Below are 6525 nucleotides of genomic sequence, written 5' to 3'. Positions count from 1 at the left end.
TTTAGTCTGATGTCTGCTTAGTCTGCCTCTCATGGCAGTAGCTTGGAGTCAGGTGCGAAGTGCCTTTCCATGGCTGCTACCACGGGCACAGTTGGTGGGAGGGGTGCATTTCCTTCTACTGGGGGACAGAAAAACACAAACAAACTCTCTGAAATATATAGTAAATAGCGGTCTTTTTCTTCACCCCTGCTGGACCAATAGGGTTATAGCTGCCCTGGTTCCTATATTTGGCCTCTTGCTGCCCCCCTGTGGTCATTCTGCAGTATAACTCCTTCCATATTGATTTTATGAGAAACAAATTCCATGCACGTCTCATCCTGACACAACCAAACACTGACCTTGCTTTAAGTGATGATAAGAGGAAACTGCATACCAATTTGGTGGTTCTAGTGCTTACTGTTTAGAAGGAGCTCTTAAACAGACTTGCAGATGGACACTTAGGCTACGTCTACACTGTATGTTTATTTTGGAATAAACAATTTCGGAAGAAATATTCCAAAAGAGCTTATTGCAAAATAGCACGACTACATGCCAAAAGCTCATTGAAATAGCACTTAGATATTTCGAAATAGAGTGTCCAACTGGTTAGACACTAACTCACATTTAAGGCCACCCGGAACCACTTCAGGCAGGGCATCAGGACAGCAGTTACTTCCTGGAGCTGTTGCCTGAGGTTATCTGAAGCTTGTGGTTAAAGGGATCCCCCTGTATAGTAGTGTCTCAGGCTTTTTTCCTTTGCCTACTTTCTCGAGGGATAGCAAAGCCTTTTCTTTTGCCCTCTGTGGTTGCCCTTGTGAACACCACACTTATCCATCTATGGAGCTGGAGCTGCCTCTGGTCTGTCAACAGATATTGCAGGTTGTGTTGCTCTTTATAGAATCATAGGTTACTAGGACTGGAAGGGACCTCGAGAGGTCATTGAGTCCAGTCCCCTGCCCTCATGGCAGGACCAAATACTGTCTAGACCATCCCTGATAGACATTTATCAACCTACTCTTAAATATCTCCAGAGATGGAGATTCCATAACCTCCCTGGGCAATTTATTCCAGTGTTTGTCTACCCTGACAGGAACTTTTTCCTAATGTCCAACTAAACCTCCCTTGCTGTAATGGGCTTAAACTGTAGGGCTACGTCTAGACTGGCATTATTTTCCGGAAATGCTTTTAACGGAAAAGTTTTCCGTTAAAAGCATTTTCGGAAAAGAGCATCTAGATTGGCACAGACGCTTTTTCCCAAAAGCACTTTTTGCGGAAAAGCGTCCGTGGCCAATCTAGACACGCTTTTGCACAAAAAAGCCCCGAACGCCATTTTCGCAATTGGGGCTTTTTTGCGGAAAGCAAATCTGAGCTGTCTACACTGGCCCTTTTGCGCAAAAGTTTTGCGCAAAAGGGACTTTTGCCCGAACGGGAGCAGCATAGTATTTCCGCAAAAAGCACTGATTTCTTACAGTAGGAAGTCAGTGCTTTTGTGGAAATTTAAGCGGCCAGTGTAGACAGCTGGCAAGTTTTTCCAGAAAAGCGGCTGATTTTCTGGAAAAACTGGCCAATCTAGACACAGCCTAGCAGTTTCTGTAGGCTGCCTCCCAGGTCCTGCAGGAACCCAATCCCCTGCTGCACTTGGAGACCCTCCTCGGCACTCTGCAGGCACAGCTCATGCTGCTGGATCCCATTCACCATCCCTTGCACTCTGTGCACTGCCGCTTCTGGCATCTGGACCGGCTCATCATGGAGCAGTGGGGTGACCAGCAGTGGCTCCAGAATGTTTGAATGAGGAAGGACACCTTTATGGAGTTCTGTTAGTGGCTTGCCTCTGCTCTCAGGCGATGGGACATTCACACGAGACCTTCCATCGCCCTAAGAAGCTCACCATGCTGGATAGCTACCATTCCATCAGGAACAAGTTAGGCGTGGGGAGATCAATCGTCAAGGCCCTGCTCATGTAGGTATGGTGCACTCAGGCTACTGTCCCAGGATGGGGATGGACTGCTGGAATGGGGTTCCCTAGGGAAAGGGAGTGTGGAGGTGGTGGTAAAAGCCCCCTCCCTGGGAGGTTTTTTCTGGCTACCCTCTGATTCTCTGTGTGTTTGTTTGTGCCCTATAGGTGGTGAGGGCCAACAACGCCATCTTGCTGTGCAGGGTCATCCACCTCGGTGACATGTATACCATTATCGCCAGCTTTGATGACATGGGCTTCCCCAACTGTGGAGGCGAGGGGGGCGGGGTCTTATTGATAGCACTCACATCCCCATCTGGGTGCCCAATCACCAGGCTTCTTTCTATATCAACCGGAAGGGATGCTTCTTGATAGTCCTGTAGGCTATCACGGACCATCAGGGCCAGTTTACGGACTTCTACTTTGAGTGATTGGGAAAGGTGCACAATGCCCACATCTTCCACAACTCCAGCATGTTCCAGAAGCTGCACACCAGAACTTTTTTCCCTGACTGCACCATCATGGTCAGGGATGTGGACATGCCCATGTGCATGGTGGAGGACACAGTCTATCCACTCTTGCCCTGGCTCATGAAGCTGCAGCTTTAAGGGCTCCAGGGGAAGGTGGGACTATAGAGTTTGGCAGAGTGTAGACAGAGTGGCCAGCAGGACACCTTGGGAAGTGCTGGAGGTCCCTTATTATTACATAACTGCAGCTGCCCTGTCTACACAGCTCCTATTTTGAAATAGCTATTTTGGAAAAGGCATTATTCCTCGTACAATGAGATTTACCAACACCAAAATAAGCCCCGGTTATTTAAAAATAATTTTGAAATAACACAATTGCTATGTAGATGCTCGCATAGTTATTTCAGAATAATCGCCGTTATTCCGAAGTAAATTTGGTGTGTGGACGCACCCTTACAATCAATTCCCTTCTCCTCAGCAAAATCAGTTTTCCTCCACAAAATCAATCTTCCACCTTGTAAAATGTATTTCATTGCTTCCATCTCACTCACCCAGCACAAAATCAATATTTTCTTCCACTACGTCTTAGAATTTAGGCTTCTCCTCACAGCAGCCTGTTCCACATCTCATCCAAAAGCACTGTTCTTATGGAAAGGAGGAAGGACTCTTGCAGCTTTGTTTTGGCCAGGCCTGGGCCAGTTCTGTTCCTGCAACTCCTGTGATACAGTAAAAGTAATAACTCTTTGTGATTCTTTTTAGGCCTTCTTCAGCCTGCCTTGCAGCAGCTGAAAGAATGAGGCTGTGTCTAGATTGCAGGCTTCTTTCGGAAGAAACTTTTATGGAAGAGATCTTCCGAAAAAACTTCTTCTGAAAGAGAGCATCCATGCTGTCAAAGCACATCAAAAAAGCGATCTACACTGAATGGATGCTATTTCACATGTAAGCTGCGATTATTACGGGCAGAATGGCCACCAGGGCACCTGTGCTTTTTCCTCTTTCCTTTCCTTTCGAAAGAACTCCCTCTTCCCTGTCCACACACGCCTTTTTTCAAAAGAGCTCTTTCAGAAAAAGGCATCTTCCTCGTAGAAAGAGGTTTGCCAATGTTGGAAAACGCCCTCTGTTCTTTTGATTTTTTTTTGAAAGAATGTGATTGCAATGTGGACGTAATTGAAGTTTTTTTGAAAAAACGACTGTTTTTCTGAAAAAAACTCTGTAGTGTAGACATATGAGAGTATGACCATGAGAGTCAAAAGATACAGATTAAAATTTCAGGCAGCCAGAAAACAATTTGTAACAAGTCAAGCTGGATGCAGACGAGCAAAAGCCAAAGATTAGGTAGGTCTGCACCCTAAGCATAGAAAGGTTAAGGCCTAGATTTTTCAAAGGTATTTAGGTGCCTATTCCATTGCAGTGTACAGAGGCACTTAACTCTAAAAATTAGGCAGATCTGTACCTCCGATGGGAGTTAGGTACCTAAATACCTTCGAGGATCTGACCCTCAACATCTACATTGTGCAGACATTTTAGAGTTTGATGCCTACAGAAAACCCATTGGAATTAGGTGTTCAAATATCGTTTTAGTTCTGGGTTAAGTGACTTGTCCAAAGCCAGAGAAGGAGTCCTGAGTAGAAATCAAAGGTTTCTAGTTCTCAGGGGTGAGCTAACACTGTGACTTTTATATTTATTCAAAAATATGGTCCTAATGGATGGATCAGTGAGTTGCAAAATTTTCGTTTAAAATAAATACCTGTCTAAGTTCAGGAGTTCAGAAGGAAATAGTGTGGAAAATGTTTCCATTTGTTAGTCATTCAGGTAGCTTTAAACACACCAGTATTTCTTCATAAGAAAAAAGAAGTCCCCATGCTGAGACCAAGAGTCTAAAGGCTGCTCAGTTCATACACATTTTTAAGCAATTTAAAGCATACTAGGGACAGCTTAACATAAGCCTTTGGCATTTGATAAGGGCAGTTTCAGATTGAAGATTGTTCTTAAAGACAAGTTATATAAACCACTAATAAAATAAGGGTACTGTAAAATGAGAGGCTGTGAACAGGAAACTGAATAGTTGTTTTGCTCAGTATGGCTTTTCAAATATGTTTTCAAGGGTATTCTAGCCTTCGTTTTGTTTTGAGAGCTTTCACCAAGGCTTTGCTTTTACCTAAATGATTTGGCAAATCTTGATTTTCAAAGTACCTTTTGTTACATCTTGTCCTAGAATTATAGGCCGTTGATTTATGTTTGGTAATATGTTAAATGGTTTTAACCCTTTCCCTTATCTGCAAGTAAGTGGTTGTAGTGAAAAAGGCTGATGGCCATGTTTTCAAAGCAGGGGACAATAGACACATAAACAAATAGACCACATTTATATTACAAAATGAGATATGTAATTAAAATCAGCACCTGCATTTCCAATACCCGTTTGACAAAGAGGATTTAAATAATTTAGAACCCAATTGAAGATCTCCATTAACTTCAGTGGGCATTATATTTGGTTTTTATGTAGCAATGCAAGTAATATGACCAATAAAAACTTGACATAGGATGTAGTTGCTTTATAATGGCCAAATCCAAGTCCCTTTGAAGTCAATAGGAATTGGTTCTTGATTTCACAAGATCTAGGATTTGGACTCATGACTAGAAAAGAGGTAAATAGGAAGTTTGGACTTTAACAATTATTTAGACAAATATTTGACCCTAAAGGGCCTGATCCTGTGAGATCCCGCTCACTTTTAGTTTCCATTAACTTGAGGGAATGGGAAATGGTGGAACTAGGAAAGAAACCTGAACTAATTATTGTTTTCCCCTTTAACAAAGTGAATGGGCTGTTGATTAGAAGAGCCGCATGAGGCTTGCGAGCCATGGGTTTGCCACCCCTGCTATATAGCATCAGACATGCATACATGGAGGGAAAGCAGGTGCTCCCTATTCTGAGTTAGGTGGGTACATGCCACTTGGCTCAAAATTCCTCCAGTAGGGAGATCCAAAGTAATTGTACAGGCAGTCCCCGACTTACGCGGATCCGACTTATGTCGGATCCGCACTTACGAACGGGGCTTTCTCGCCCCGGAGGTCGAGGTGGCGGATTGCTACCTGCGAGCTCCGGGGCGAGAAAGCCCCGTTCGTAAGCTGCTCCGGTGCCCCTGGTCTGCTGGAGACCGTCTCCAGCAGACCAGGGGCACCGGGGGGTTCCCGCGCTTCTGAGGTTTTGCCAGAGCAAAGCCTCAGAAGCGCGGGGAACCGCCGCTGCTGCCGCTTCAGTCCCGGTGCCTGTGGTCTGCTGGGGACGGTCCCCAGCAGACCACAGGCACCCGGACTGAAGCCGCAGCCGCGGCAGGGTCCTGCACCTCTGAGACTTTGCCAGAGCAAAGCCTCAGAGGCGCGGCACCCCACTGCCGCTGCGGCTCTGCTCCCCGTGTCCCTAGTCTGCTGGGGGAGGGGGGGCGCAGCTAGTGTGCCCCCCCCCCCAGCAGACCAGGCTTTTGTTGTGGACCCTGGGGCAGAGCAGCTGGGGCGCTGCGGATTGGTCCTGCAGCGCCGCTCTGGGCACTACTGGACCAACCCGGCAGCACCCCAGCTGCTCTGCCCCAGGTCCTGATTCAGCCGCTGCTGGTCAGTTTCAGCAGCGGCTGAATCAGGACGCCTGGGGCAGAGCAGATGGGGTGCTGCTGGGTTGGTCCAGTAGCACCGAGGAGCGGCGCTACTGGAGCAACCCAGCAGCACCCCAGCTGCTCTGCCCCAGGTGTTCCCAAGTCAGCTTCTGCTGAAACTGACCAGCGCTGACTACAGGAAGCCCGAGGCAGAGTTGCTCTGCCCCGGGCTTCCTGGAATCAGCTGCTGATCAGTTTCAGCAGCAGCTGACTTGGGGACGCCTGGGGTTCTTAAGTTGATTCTGTATGTAAGTCAGAACTGGCGGTCAGTTTCAGCAGCGGCTGAATCTGGACGCCAGTTCCGACTTACATACAGATTCAACTTAAGAACAAACCTACAGTCCCTATCTTGTACGTAACCCGGGGACTGCCTGTAATCCACTGGGACATCTCATGGGACAGAGAAGATTTAAAATACTGAGTGAAACCTGAAGGAGTAAAATGGGCTCTACAGAGTCATTTCTTTAACCAGGCAGTA

The sequence above is a fragment of the Pelodiscus sinensis genome, chromosome 6, assembly GCF_049634645.1.
Source record: "Pelodiscus sinensis isolate JC-2024 chromosome 6, ASM4963464v1, whole genome shotgun sequence".
Taxonomy (NCBI): domain Eukaryota; kingdom Metazoa; phylum Chordata; order Testudines; family Trionychidae; genus Pelodiscus; species Pelodiscus sinensis.
Note: the sequence above shows the minus strand (reverse complement) of the source record.